General features: G+C 42.2%; 2 long non-coding RNA genes across 3 annotated transcripts; both read left to right on the forward strand.

Annotated features, from left to right (window-relative positions):
• Positions 1-320: 320 nt before the first annotated feature.
• On the forward strand, positions 321-7259 carry LOC125582050. The gene is made up of 3 exons (XR_007319884.1): positions 321-674; positions 1259-5548; positions 6780-7259. It is a non-coding gene; the product is annotated as an uncharacterized LOC125582050 (long non-coding RNA).
• Positions 5555-6201, forward strand: LOC125582051. 2 transcript variants are annotated; one of them, XR_007319885.1, is made up of 2 exons: positions 5555-5831; positions 6140-6201. It is a non-coding gene; the product is annotated as an uncharacterized LOC125582051 (long non-coding RNA). The 2 variants fall into 2 exon arrangements; XR_007319886.1 differs by lacking the exon at positions 5555-5831 and adding an exon at positions 5842-5920.
• Positions 7260-13729: the final 6470 nt, after the last annotated feature.

A 13729-nucleotide genomic window follows, 5' to 3' on the forward strand; every position in this document is an offset into this window, starting at 1 on the left:
AAGGTAACCGGAAACCGCCATATTTTTGAGTTTAGTTTCGGCCGTTTTAGTAAATCGACCATAACTTCTTAACCGTTGCGAATCTCGTGCATCCAAGCCCATCATCGTGTTCCTCTCGTCGAGACGAAGCCGTAGACACCAAGCACGCCTCAAACGGAGCCCGGACGAAGCCGTACGTGCCTCCAGAAAACCGCCCTTCGCGCGCGCGTGAAACGCACGCGCCGCCGCCGGAAATCGTCGCCACCGCAGCTCCGCCGCCGGACCACCGTCCGCCGCCGCAGCTCCGCCGTCGCCGCCGGCCAACTTTCCGGTAAGCCGCCGCCGCATCTCCGCCGTCGCCGCCGGTGACCGACACCGGTGACTCACCGGCGACTCGGTCAACTCGGCCGAGTCAACTCAGTGAGTCAACTCGGTTGACTCGGTTAACCGATCGGTTAGCCGGTTTAAATTGATTTCGGTTCGGTTAGGGTAAACCGGTCGGTTTAGTCAAATCGATTTCTGGTCAAAGCTTGACCGGGTTGACTTTGACCAGCGGGTTGACTTTTTCGAAAACCTTGACCAGTTCCGTTTTCGACCGTTCGAAAGGCGTTCTGACTCAGAATTTCGATCTGATTTCAGATATGGAGTCTATTTGAGCAGCTGGAGTTCATAGACAACACTTTTCTATTGCTAAGGTGAGGGTCTATTCCCGAACTCCTCTTATTCGGCTTAGGACCTCGAATAAGTATAATTTATTTCTAATGTGTTCCGTCTGTGTGAAATCGAGTCTGTCATTGCTTGTTTAGTTTTAGGTTCTTTGCATAAACCGGAACTAGGGGGTTAGAGGATTCAACATTGATTGTTTCACTTAATGTAAATTCTTAGCTAGGATTGTTTTTGTTTGGAGACGGATACAGAGTCGGACTGCTGTATGCCGGATTGTATGGAGGTCACGGCCAACTTTAGTCGACCGGTTGAGCCGTAGACTGGAAGTGTCGATAAATCGTCTACGGGCGTGTGTTACCGAGCACTTTTTCGGTGTGTGTATGAACCGAGCACCTTTTCGGTAGTGTTTTGGCCTGTTAGTGGGCGGCGAGTGTGCACCTCGCTAGGACCATTGTTTGTTGCTTGAGTACTTTAGGTACTGTGTTTGACATGCATTAGAATTAAATTATATTTATTCGGAGTGCTATGTCCGGGTCCATGGACTTCGGGGTGGCATCCCATACCTCACTGAGCGATTCCCCTGTCGCTCACCCCTCACTCTTCCCCTTTTCAGGTGAGACAAACAAGTATGTGATATTTGGACGGATTTGGTGCTACTGGACTTTTCTTTCGGATTTTATTTGGGCATGGGTGAGAGTTGTCGGGTTTATGGGCTTTTATATTACGGGATATTATTGGTGGCCCGTCGTCCTTAGTGTCAGGGAGACGGGTGTCACATTGTTGTATGATGACGCGTCGGGGGTGACACGCTGTCCTCCATATAGGAGGTGACGGGTGTCACAATTTGGTATCAGAGCGGGTTCCATCCCGGTTCCGTCCCGGGATTGCGGTCAGGGGATTCGGTTTTCATCGTTTTCAATGTTCTTTTTGTTTAAAAAAAATATATATATATATATTTATTTATATATTTGGAAATTCTTTTAGCACCATTATGTCCAGTAATTACTAACTCAAATGTCTCTTTCTATGACGATGAGTAAAATCATCGTCATTCGTCCTTCGACTATCAAGGTTCTCGACAGATGTTCAGCAGTTGCGTGAAGTCCAAGTTCGTCAGTTTTCTCGGGAGTTATCAGTTTCTTCGGTCATGATTTTGAGGCTATCCAGGAGTGGATATGTGACGTTTCTGCCACCAGCCCACTTCAAGCAATCGTTCCACGAGTTTTGTTACTGGAGATTATGTGGTGTGTGGTATGAGCCATTGGTTGGCATGTGTTGTTGTGTGTACGAGTATATTGACTATTTTGGAGATATATTTTTTTTTCTGTGAACTCGTGGAGATCGCTTTTGAATTGGGGTGCAGCAGCTTGCGTTGTGTGGGTGTTGGAGTTACACTTTGGTATGTTTACCAATTTTGGCAGTGTTGATCGTTTCAGAGATGTGTCAGTTTGGACAACTGACATAGGACATTGGGAGCTATTTATATCCATCGCAGTGTACCAGTTATGCTTGGAGGGCCGATTTGTTCGGATATTCATCAGAGATGGAGCTACGTTTTTACGACGTTATCCTTGGGACGGATTGATTGTCACGGCATCAAGTAGTGTTGGATTGCCTGAGGGCAAGAGTTCCGATTGCTGGAGCAGATGGAAGTTGTTAGTGCATGCATGCTACATACTGAGGAGTTATGGGATACAAGGACATAGAGATTTTTGACTACCATCTCGATGGTTAAGGCTGATGGCCAACATGAGCTGCAGGATCTTCCGGTTATTGCAGAGTATGAGGATATATTTGTGACCTTTGGAACGGTCACCACATGACACATGAGAAACTCTTGCGATTTGTTTGGAGCAAACAACACAAGTTTCACAAGTTTTATACCGATTAGCACCAACAGAGATGACAAAGCTAAAAGAGCATGTTGAAGATTCATCAGACAAGGGTTTTATCAGACCGGGTACTTTACCGTGGGGAATATCATCATTGTTGTTGTAAACAAGAAAGGTGGGAGTTTCAATTTTGTATCGACTGCAAAGGTCTGAACAAAGTGACCATTAAAGATAAGTATCGCTTCCGCGCGTTGATGAATTATTGGATTATTTATAGGAAGTTTATAGTTCTTGAAGGTTGACATGGCATCAGAACACCATCAGATTACTATATTTGAAGAGTATCTACTGAATGTGAATTTTTGTATACATTATGGATATTATGGGACGCAGTGATACCATTTGGCTCGACAAAGGCATCGTTGCATTCATGAAGATATGAATGACGTTTTCGTGAACATTTGGATAGGTGTGCGATTGTATTCATCGATGACATCCTGATTTATTTTGGAGTAGAAAGGAGATTTGTGAGCATTTTGCGGATTGCATTGGATAAGCCTGGAGAGCATCAGTTGTTCGCTAAGTTGAGGAAGTGTAGCTTCTGGCAGAGGAATGTTGTATTTTTGGATAACATGGTTTTGGAAGCAGAATTTTGATGGATTCAAAGAAGATTAATACCGTTTCGGGAAGGTCGAAACCTAAGAGAGCTACAAAGATCTGCCGTTCTTTTTGGGTTAATAGTGTACTACTGGAAGTTCATCAAGGGTTTCACCGGTTTAGTAATGTTAAAGACGCGGTGTACATGTAAAGACGTTAAGTGTGGTTGGATAGATTTTTGTTCGAGGATTTTCACTGAATTGAAGCACAACTAATGAAGACACCAGTTTTGGGTTCTACTGAGGCTGAGGCCTACTGTGATGTGTCAGATACTGGATTGGATTTAAATTAAGGTATGGGGATTAAGTCATTCATATGCATGACACCAGAGATTCTGTAGTGGTATTTGCGTTATCGTTTTGGAGATCGTAATTGTACGGGAAGGAAGTTCAGATTCTCTGGGATTATTAGAATGTGAAATTTATCTTCATTTATTAAAAACTTGTACTTGGACAGTGCAGTTGGATTGAGTTTGTAGCAGGCTATAGTCTGGATATCGCATACTATCTGGTAAGGACAACCAGGTGATAAATGCCTTGGGTAGGCGTATGAGCTGTATCTCAGGAACCAAGAAGGTTCATGAGTTGGAGATTTGCTAGTCTCAGGTTGGGTGCCATTACTATCAATGGAGAGACAGATGTCCTTGGGACTTTGGAGCAGGCAGTTTTGCTATGGAGGATACACAAGCACAAGTTAGCATTCTGGATTGGTTGAACAGATCGAGATTGGGAGTATTGGATATCATACAGCTTTGAGCAGGATATACTTGTACTGAAACCGAGTTTGTGTGTTGGACGATAAGTTGTTAAGAAAAGGAATCTTACAACAAACATATCACTCGTGTTTCTCTACCCATCGGGAAGACCAAAGGGTACAAAGATATGAAGAGTTAACTATAATTGGTGTAGTATGAAGATGTTTGTAACTACATTACGTCGCGGTGCCAGACCTGTTATATGGCAATGACAGAGGATCAGTTATCTATTATGTTATTTTTGAGCTTGCTTTTGCCGGAGTAGAAATGAGGCATGGTGATTATGGACATTGTTATTGGATTTTAAATCACCATATGTGGAAAGGATGCCACATGGGTAGTCATGGATAGACTTACCAAGTCAGCCCATTTCCTAAGTAATTAAGAAGATAATCAGGGCTAATCAATTGGAGCAAACCTACATTATTGAGTTTGGGAAGTTTCATGGATGTCAACATTGTATCGGATTGGGAATCGAAGTTCACATCTACATTTCAGAGAGCCTTTCGGAAGGCACTTGGGACAAAGATCATATGAGTACATCTTATCACCCGTTGACATATTGTCAGTCAGAGAGGACTACTCAGAACTTAAATGATATGTTCAGAGATTGCGTGGGATGGAATTTCGGAAAGCATCTACCTTTACCAGAGTTTGCCTACATCGACAACTATCTTTTGAGTATTGAGAAAAAAAAAAAAAATTACTATACGAGGGTTATTTATGGTAGACCCTATAGTATACCACTTTGTTGGACCAAAGTGGGGGTAGTAATATGAGTTAGAACTATTAATGGTTTAAGAGACGGTAGAGCAGAGGACATGCTCAAGGATTGGCTTTCGGAAGCCCATGACGTCAGAGCATTTATGCAGCTAAGCACCGTAAGGATTTAGAGCTACATATGAGCACCTAATATACCTGAAAATAAGGACATTTCAGGAGGGACCTAAGACTCAGAAGATAAAGGAGCTTAAACCGAGACACATGGAATTGTATCCTTCGCTGGAGTGGATTGGATTAATTGCTTGCAGTTACTTTATCAGCAGTATATCAGCCTTCTAGTACTTGGTTCATATGACAGCATTGCAAAAGTTGAGAAGGCGCTATAACTATTTTGCAGTAGACATCAAGTGAGTTCATAAAGATTTTATGAACCTTATCATCTATTGGAGATTTTGGATCATCATGAGAAGACAGTTCGGGGAATATCGACTGTGTTTGTCCGAGTTCATTGGGAGGGAGATAAGACCCAGGAGGAGACCTGAAAGGTCGAGCGAAGATTAGTATTCGAGGTTTTGCTATGATGACATTGGGCACGTCAGCTTATGACATGAATTCGGGGACGAATTCCTTATAAGTGGGGGAGAATTGTAATGACCCACCACTCCCACCATCTCCACTTCTTTCTCCAACCCCACCACTTCCAACTTCTTCTCCACCATCTCCACCTTCTTCCCCACCACCTCCATCTTCTTTAAAATTAAGAAAGAGAAGAGAGAGAGAGAGAGAGAGAGAGAGAGAGAGAGAGAGAGAGAGAGAGAGAGAGAGAGAGAGAGAGAGAGAAGAAGAAGAAGAAGGGAGAAAGCTCACCTGAGCTCGTCGCCGGAGCCACCACATGCCAGACCGTTGAGCTCGCCACCACCATCATCCGCAACCAAAGGTAACCGGAAACCGCCATATTTTTGAGTTTAGTTTCGGCCGTTTTAGTAAATCGACCATAACTTCTTAACCGTTGCGAATCTCGTGCATCCAAGCCCATCATCGTGTTCCTCTCGTCGGGACGAAGCCGTAGACACCAAGCACGCCTAAAACGGAGCCCGGACGAAGCCGTACGTGCCTCCAGAAAACCGCCAGACGAAGCCGGAAATCGTCGCCACCGCAGCTCCGCCGCCGGACCACCGTCCGCCGCCGCAGCTCCGCCGTCGCCGCCGGCCAACTTTCCGGTAAGCCGCCGCCGAAGCTCCGCCGTCGCCGCCGGTGACCGACACCGGTGACTCACCGGCGACTCGGTCAACTCGGCCGAGTCAACTCAGTGAGTCAACTCGGTTGACTCGGTTAACCGATCGGTTAGCCGGTTTAAATTGATTTCGGTTCGGTTAGGGTAAACCGGTCGGTTTAGTCAAATCGATTTCTGGTCAAAGCTTGACAGGGTTGACTTTGACCAGCGGGTTGACTTTTTCGAAAACCTTGACCAGTTCCGTTTTCGACCGTTCGAAAGGCGTTCTGACTCAGAATTTCGATCTGATTTCAGATATGGAGTCTATTTGAGCAGCTGGAGTTCATAGACAACACTTTTCTATTGCTAAGGCGAGGGTCTATTCCCGAACTCCTCTTATTCGACTTAGGACCTCGAATAAGTATAATTTATTTCTAATGTGTTCCGTCTGTGTGAAATCGAGTCTGTCATTGCTTGTTTAGTTTTAGGTTCTTTACATAAACCGGAACTAGGGGGTTAGAGGATTCAACATTGATTGTTTCACTTAATGTAAATTCTTAGCTAGGATTGTTTTTGTTTGGAGACGGATACAGAGTCGGACTGCTGTATGCCGGATTGTATGGAGGTCACGGCCAACTTTAGTCGACCGGTTGAGCCGTAGACTGGAAGTGTCGATAAATCGTCTACGGGCGTGTGTTACCGAGCACTTTTTCGGTGTGTGTATGAACCGAGCACCTTTTCGGTAGTGTTTTGGCCTGTTAGTGGGCGGCGAGTGTGCAACTCGCTAGGACCATTGTTTGTTGCTTGAGTACTTTAGGTACTGTGTTTGACATGCATTAGAATTAAATTATATTTATTCAGAGTGCTATGTCCGGGTCCATGGACTTCGGGGTGGCATCCCATACCTCACTGAGCGATTCCCCTGTCGCTCACCCCTCACTCTTCCCCTTTTCAGGTGAGACAAACAAGTATGTGATATTTGGACGGATTTGGTGCTACTGGACTTTTCTTTCGGATTTTATTTGGGCATGGGTGAGAGTTGTCGGGTTTATGGGCTTTTATATTACGGGATATTATTGGTGGCCCGTCGTCCTTAGTGTCAGGGAGACGGGTGTCACATTGTTGTATGATGACGCGTCGGGGGTGACACGCTGTCCTCCATATAGGAGGTGACGGGTGTCACAAAAACAATGGTTAAAGGACCTAACAAGGTTCGAACGGTGACCTTGTGAGTTACAGTCGAATGCTCTACCACTCAGCGATGGACCCTTTAGTCTTTCTTTGTTATTGGGGTTTTTAATATTATTGTTAACTGTTGCCTTCACCTCCATTACTTTTTGCGGTCAAAATAACTTTTATTTATGCAGTGGTCGTACATACATTTTCTTGTAAGAAGTTTGAACAATAATTAAACAATATAAACTCTATAAATTAATATTTGATAAATTAATAAATACTATAAATATATTTATTTTTCTAGTCCCGAGTTAGATCAGTTTAAAATATGACACAAATCGATAAACTAATAAGATAATATTTTTTTAGAAAGTCCTATGTAAATATATGATTCCACTAAAATCATAAATTAATAATCTATCTATATCTATATTTTATATTAGTACAAACTAAACATTATATTGTTGGTTTTATATTCCCAATCAAATTATCTCTAACTTTCTTAAATTTTTAATATATTTGAGAATATTTAGTAAAATTATACTGAAAACCACTTTTGAATTCTATCAAACATAAAAATATACACCAAATAATATATTAAAAAAATATGAAAGTCTAATTTGTAAAATGTAATTAATGTATATATAGTAAAATCAACTATTTTCGTATTTAAAAAAAAAAAAAAAAAATCTAAACAAAAAAACATTTTGTAAATTAATAAAATACCATTGTCCCAACATTATTAATTTATAGAGTTTTTACTGTATACACATTTAATTGTACATGAATTGAATAGTAAATTTGATTTGGCCTTTTGTAAGTGAATTGAGATAAAGTATTATCGATTCAAAGACATAATAAGATTTCCCCATAGAAAATTGAATATTCAAAACCACCCAACGAGTAGAAAGTTTTTCTAAACAATAAACTTTCGCTTGAAGTTGATAGGTTTGGTAAGAAACAAATTTTAATATATTAATTTGTTTTTGGAATATATATATATATATATATATATATATTTACATCAAACGGCTGATCTATTACTCAAACTTGAAGTGATCAGGGAAACCAGACCGGAATATAACAATCAATGTAATACAGGTCCCTAAGAAAATATCTTGCTATCTTAGCTAATGAATCAGACGATACATTTTCAGATCGAGGAATAAAAACAATCGAGAAGTCCAGATATCTGTTCTTCAGCTTCAACAGCTCATCTAGTTCAGTTGAGAAGTTGGGCCATGCTCCTGGGTCTTGAATCATCAAGATAAGATCCTTACAATTGGTGCCAACAGTCTGATACGTCGATAGCTGAAGCATCCACTCCATTGCCCATGACAGGGCCTCAAGCTCCGTGTGAAGAGGTGAGATTCTTCGTCGTTGATTTCTTGCTCCCAATAGCTGAGTTGTTCCTCCTGATGTTTTCCATGTCCATCCATAACCACTGTAGAGTGCGCCATGTGTCCATGGTCCATTTATCATGAATCTTTCAGAATGCATTCTTTGTTCATGGTTTTGTGTAACTTCTTGTTCTTATCTGATGTTTGCTTCGAACCAACCATGGCATTCTAATTCTGCATGTCGGACAGTTTCCAATGGATCCCTGTCTATTCCTCTGAATAATTTATCATTTCTCGCTTTCCGAATGTACCACATAATCCAAGGATATGGGTATTTATCCAGCTCGGGGTCTTATATACCTCCAAAAAAGGTTGTCTATGTTTGTAAAGTGGCTTGCGCTAGAGAACAGCAATGGCGGAGTTGGGGTTGTTGCATGTGTCCATGTCTGTACTGCTGGGGACATTCAAAGATGGCATGGTTCGTAGTTTCATTATCTTCTCCGCATCTAGAGCAGTAGTTATTGCATCGCATATGACGATGTGCTAGGTTGCTTGTTACTGCCAATTGTCCAGAGATTGTTTGCCAGATAAAATGTTTTAGCTTTGGTGGAGCTTGTATCTTCCAAGCAAAGGCTTCGAGTTTTGTAATGCTCGGCTCCACCATATCTCTATTGAGCATATTCCTGGCAACCCAGTACCCTGACTTAACAGTGTACATCCCATTCTTAGTATAGCTCCAACAATATTTGTCCCGCTGATATCCTTGACTTATGGCCAAAGATTGTATCAGGGGGATATCTTCTGGGTTGACATAGATTTCAAGCAATTCAGCATTCCATGTTTTTGGATCCTCCGTCATAAGATCGCGAACTGACATCATCAGGTGAATCACCGGTGCTAGTGGTCTAGCTGGTCTTGCTGGTATCGTTGGTATCCAACAATCATCCCAAGCTCTAATCTCGTTCCCAGAGTGTACCTTTTGTCTGATCCCCAACAGTGTTAATGGTTTCGCTGCCATTATACTCGTCCATCCATATGAGGGCCTGTCGGCGTTGTTTAGCCGTAAGGGCGTGCTACCTCTGAAGTATTTCCCTCTTAGGACTCTAGCTACTAGAGAATCTGGGTTATGTACCAAGCACCATAATTATTTGCCTAGTAAGGCTAGGTTGAATTCATGAATCATCTTGAATCCTATTCCTCCCTCTTCTCTTGGTTTGCAAAGGTTTTCCTATTTTACCCAATGTATGCCTCTTTTAGGGATATTCGAGCTCCACCATAACTGTGCAATGGCACTAGCTAAGTTTCTGCATGTCTCTAGTGGTAATAGCAGAGTCGACATTACATAGGTTGGTAGAGCTAGTAGTATAGACTTTATGAGTACTTCATTTCCTCCCTTTGTTAGCCACCGGCCTGTCCAGCCATTTACATGATTCTTCAACCTAACCTTCAAGATGGCAAACAACTTTCTTTTGAGCCACTAATATCCTCAGGAATACCAAGGTACGTTCCCATACCTCCCTCATTTGTAATTCCTGTTGAGCCTCTAATAGCCTCTTTCACATTTCTAGGTATATTTTTACCAAAGAGTAAAGATGATTTGTCAAAATTAATACACTGTCCAGAAACTTTCCCATAAGTCTTAAGAACTTTCATCACTTCATCGCATTCACGGGGCATTCGCTTACAGAAAATCAGGCTATTATCAGCGAAGAGAAGGTGTGATACTGAGGGGTTAGCGCGTGAAATGTGCATCCCCGTTATCCTACCTTGGTTCTCTACGTGATTTAGAAGGCTAACGAGCACTTCCGTGCATAAGATAAAGATGAAAGGAGATAGAGGATCTCCTTGACGTAATCCCCTCTCTGGGGTTATATTTCCTCTTGGTTGGCCATTGAACAGCACCTGGTATTTCACTGATGATACGCATCACATTATCCACTCAATCCATAAATCTGAAAAGCCCATTTTATTCATGACTGCACTGATGAAGTCCCATTCTAGCCTATCATAGCCTTTACTCAAGTCTGTCTTTATTGCCATTCATCTATTTCTTCCACTGGGATTAGTACGGATAGCATGAAACATCTCATGTGCTATTTGAACGTTATCAGATATTTGTCTTTCAGTAACAAAGGCTGACTGGGTTTCTTATATCCGATCCGGAAGTATTTTCTTTAATCGTTGGCATAAGACCTTAGATATAATCTTCTAGCTGACATTGCAAAGACTGATGGGTCAAAACTGAGACATTTCATTTGGCTTGTCTTTCTTAGGAATGAGGCAAATATTGGCATTATTGAGACCATTGGCCATGATACCTTCAAAAAGGAAGTCATTAACCATACGAGTTAAATCTTCTTTCACAATGTCCCAGAATTTCTGATAAAATAGGGCTGTCACTCCATCGGGTCCAGGAGCCTTCTCTGGATGCATTGCAAATAAGGCCACCTTTATCTCCCATTCTGTAACAGGAGCCGTAAGATCTGCATTAACTTGGTCAGACATTGTCGTCGTTACATTGGCCCGGGCCTCATCAATCAGCTCCGGGTTGGAAGTTGCAAATAGGTCTCTAAAGTAATCAGTAGCAATGACTACCAATTTTTCTTCATCCTCCACTAGATTCCCAGCTGAATCAAGAAGACCCGTAATCTTGTTTCTTGCCCTTCTCTGTTTCATGATAGCATGAAAGAACATTGTGTTCAAATCCCCTTTTCGGAGCCAGAAGATTCTACTTTTTTGTTTACAGAACCGTTCTTCAGCCTTAAGAGCTTCAGTAAGTTCCTTAAGTGCTGCTCCTATTTCTTCAATCATGGCATTATCATTCGAGTAAAGGCTATCCAGCTTTGATTTAAGGTCTTCAATTTGTTTTGCAGCATTTATGTCCTTTTCTCTTTTCCATTGTCCTAGTGCTTTCCTGCAATTGGATATATGATCCATGATAGTTGCATTATGAGAGAGATCAGGAGAGTTCCATCCATCTACAATCACTTGTCGTATTTCCTCACTGTCTAGCCATCGCTTGTCAAACTTGAAATTTTTTCTTTTTCTTGATGGTTTGATTAGGATATCTACAAGTACCAGACGATGGTCCGAGCCCCACATACGAAGGTATTGTACTTTGGAATGTGGGAATTTTTCAAGCCAATCCTCATTTCCAAGAGCACTATCTAAGTGACACTGTACATATCCATTGGGTTGCTTTCCGCCCCATGATAGTTGGTTCCCAGTACATGGAAACTCAAGCATACCACAATTCGAGATCATTTGGTTGAAAGAAAGAAATGATGTATCAGATCGTCGTTTGCCTCCTTCTTTCTCATGGTGTCCTGTAATTTCATTAAAGTCCCCAATCATAAACCAAGGACCACCTCTAGTAGTGGAAAAACAGGTAAGACGTTCCCAAACCTGATCTCTCTTTTCTAAAACAGGATCCCCATAAACAAATGTCATATAGACTTTTATTCCATTAATGACTGCTTCTACATCAATCATTCGATTATTCGAAAACAAAATATAAACTTGAAATTCATCTATAAAAACAAAGCTAAACCACCACGTTGGCCAAGTGGCTCAACGGTAAACAATTTATTAAAACCTAGGTCGGCCTGAATATTTTGCAACAGCGGCTTCCTATTCTTTGTCTCAGAAAGGAACAAGAGTCCTGGGTGATGCTTCTGACACATCTCCGTGAGGTGTCGAACTGTGAGGTCGTTCCCTATCCCTCGACAATTCCAACTTAGTGTCTTCATTGATGAGGGTGGGACAGATGTTTGGCATCCACCATACCTCTCTTCTGGTTACCCTCACTTGTTGTCGCTTTTCTTGTACTAAGTCCCCTTTTGCCACGAGCTCCATTCTCCAAATGGGTCACTGTCTTTGCGTTAATTCGGGGTGATGCACGTCGTGGGTTTCCAGCCGGAAACAATGATCTTGTTGAACTGCTCGTAATCACTTTCTGACCAGATTCCCCATCAGCCTCACCAGTATCTCCCATCTTATTAGCTTCAATCATAAGAAATGAGCCATCTTGCTTGTTCCTCACGTGTTGATCTCCTAAATCTCCATGAACATTGTCATTTGGTGATTTTGTATGCATCAGATCCTCCCCCAGTAGATCGTCATCCTCCATTATCATCAGCTACCAACAAAAGCCTCTTCCATATCCGCATCAGCTGCATCACCCTCCTCAATGTCATTTTCAAAGTCATTTAAAGCATCAATCTTCAAAGCATCATAATGATGTATGAGATCATCAGTTGTCGCCGTATCCGAAACCACAGAGTTAGACCTGTACGTAACCTTGCTGTCACTGTGCATTTTTTTTGTAGCTACAGGAGCTACTTCAGAACGTTGAGAAGCAGTAGCGACTGAGCCTGATCCTCTTTCTGATATCTTCAGTGGCCTAAACTGCTTCTCCCTCCATTGTCGCTCCTTAGTGACCTCTGAATGCTTTGATGGAGGGGCCTTACGAACATAGGAGTATGGATTATAGCATGAACCCCGCGAGTTTGTATCTCAACTGGTACGGTTGGAGTGAGACGAGCGCTGAACTCGTGATGCTGATCGGGAGGTATCCCTCTGTGACTTGTAGGAAGTCACATCTTTCTCTCGTTCAACCTCACTGGTCCCTCTTATCCCCACTTCTCTGACTTCACCTCTGGTCGGATTGTTACAAACTCGATCAAAGATTGTCTCACGAGGGACCTGTAGATTTTGCAGAGCAATTGCTTTTTTCAAGAAGTCTTGAGTCCCATGTGACATAAGATCACATCCAGTACAGTGCTTAAAGAGCATCTCGTAATGGAGCTTGATGTTGATGTCTTCCTTATTTCTTGTTTGCAATTTCCGAGTGAACTTTAAGGGATTGGATGAGTCAATGTATACTTTGATCTTTCCTTCCGCTGCATAAATCTTATCAACCTTCCCAAGCCAGTCTCCAATAGTCTCAAGATTCTGATGAGTGCAGAGATGTAGAGGAATGCCCTTGAGTTGGATCAAAAACGGTACCATTGATGGATAATCATCAGCTATCATGGGTTCCCAACGTACTAATACAAACATACAGTAGTTGTGATGGAAGGGTCCTTGGTTAAGGACCGACATAAGGTCTTCCTCGTTGTCGAAATTGAAGAGAAATCGTCCATTGCCCAGGTCACAAGCTGTGATTTTTTTCTGACATTCCCCATTGCTCTGGCATAGCAACAATAAGTCGCTCGACGTTATGTTTTTTCGGATTTAAAATCTTGCCAATAAGAGACAAGCTGTATTCTTTGATGAGGTGTTCATCTGCCTGATCCGGTAAAAGGATAGGCGCGTCATCATCTTCCTCGAGAAGGATCCCTTTCCCTTTGTTTGAAGCCATTGAAACAGGACTGAGATCGTGATCTTA

The sequence above is a fragment of the Brassica napus genome, chromosome C2 (genome assembly GCF_020379485.1).
Source record: "Brassica napus cultivar Da-Ae chromosome C2, Da-Ae, whole genome shotgun sequence".
Classification (NCBI taxonomy): domain Eukaryota; kingdom Viridiplantae; phylum Streptophyta; class Magnoliopsida; order Brassicales; family Brassicaceae; genus Brassica; species Brassica napus.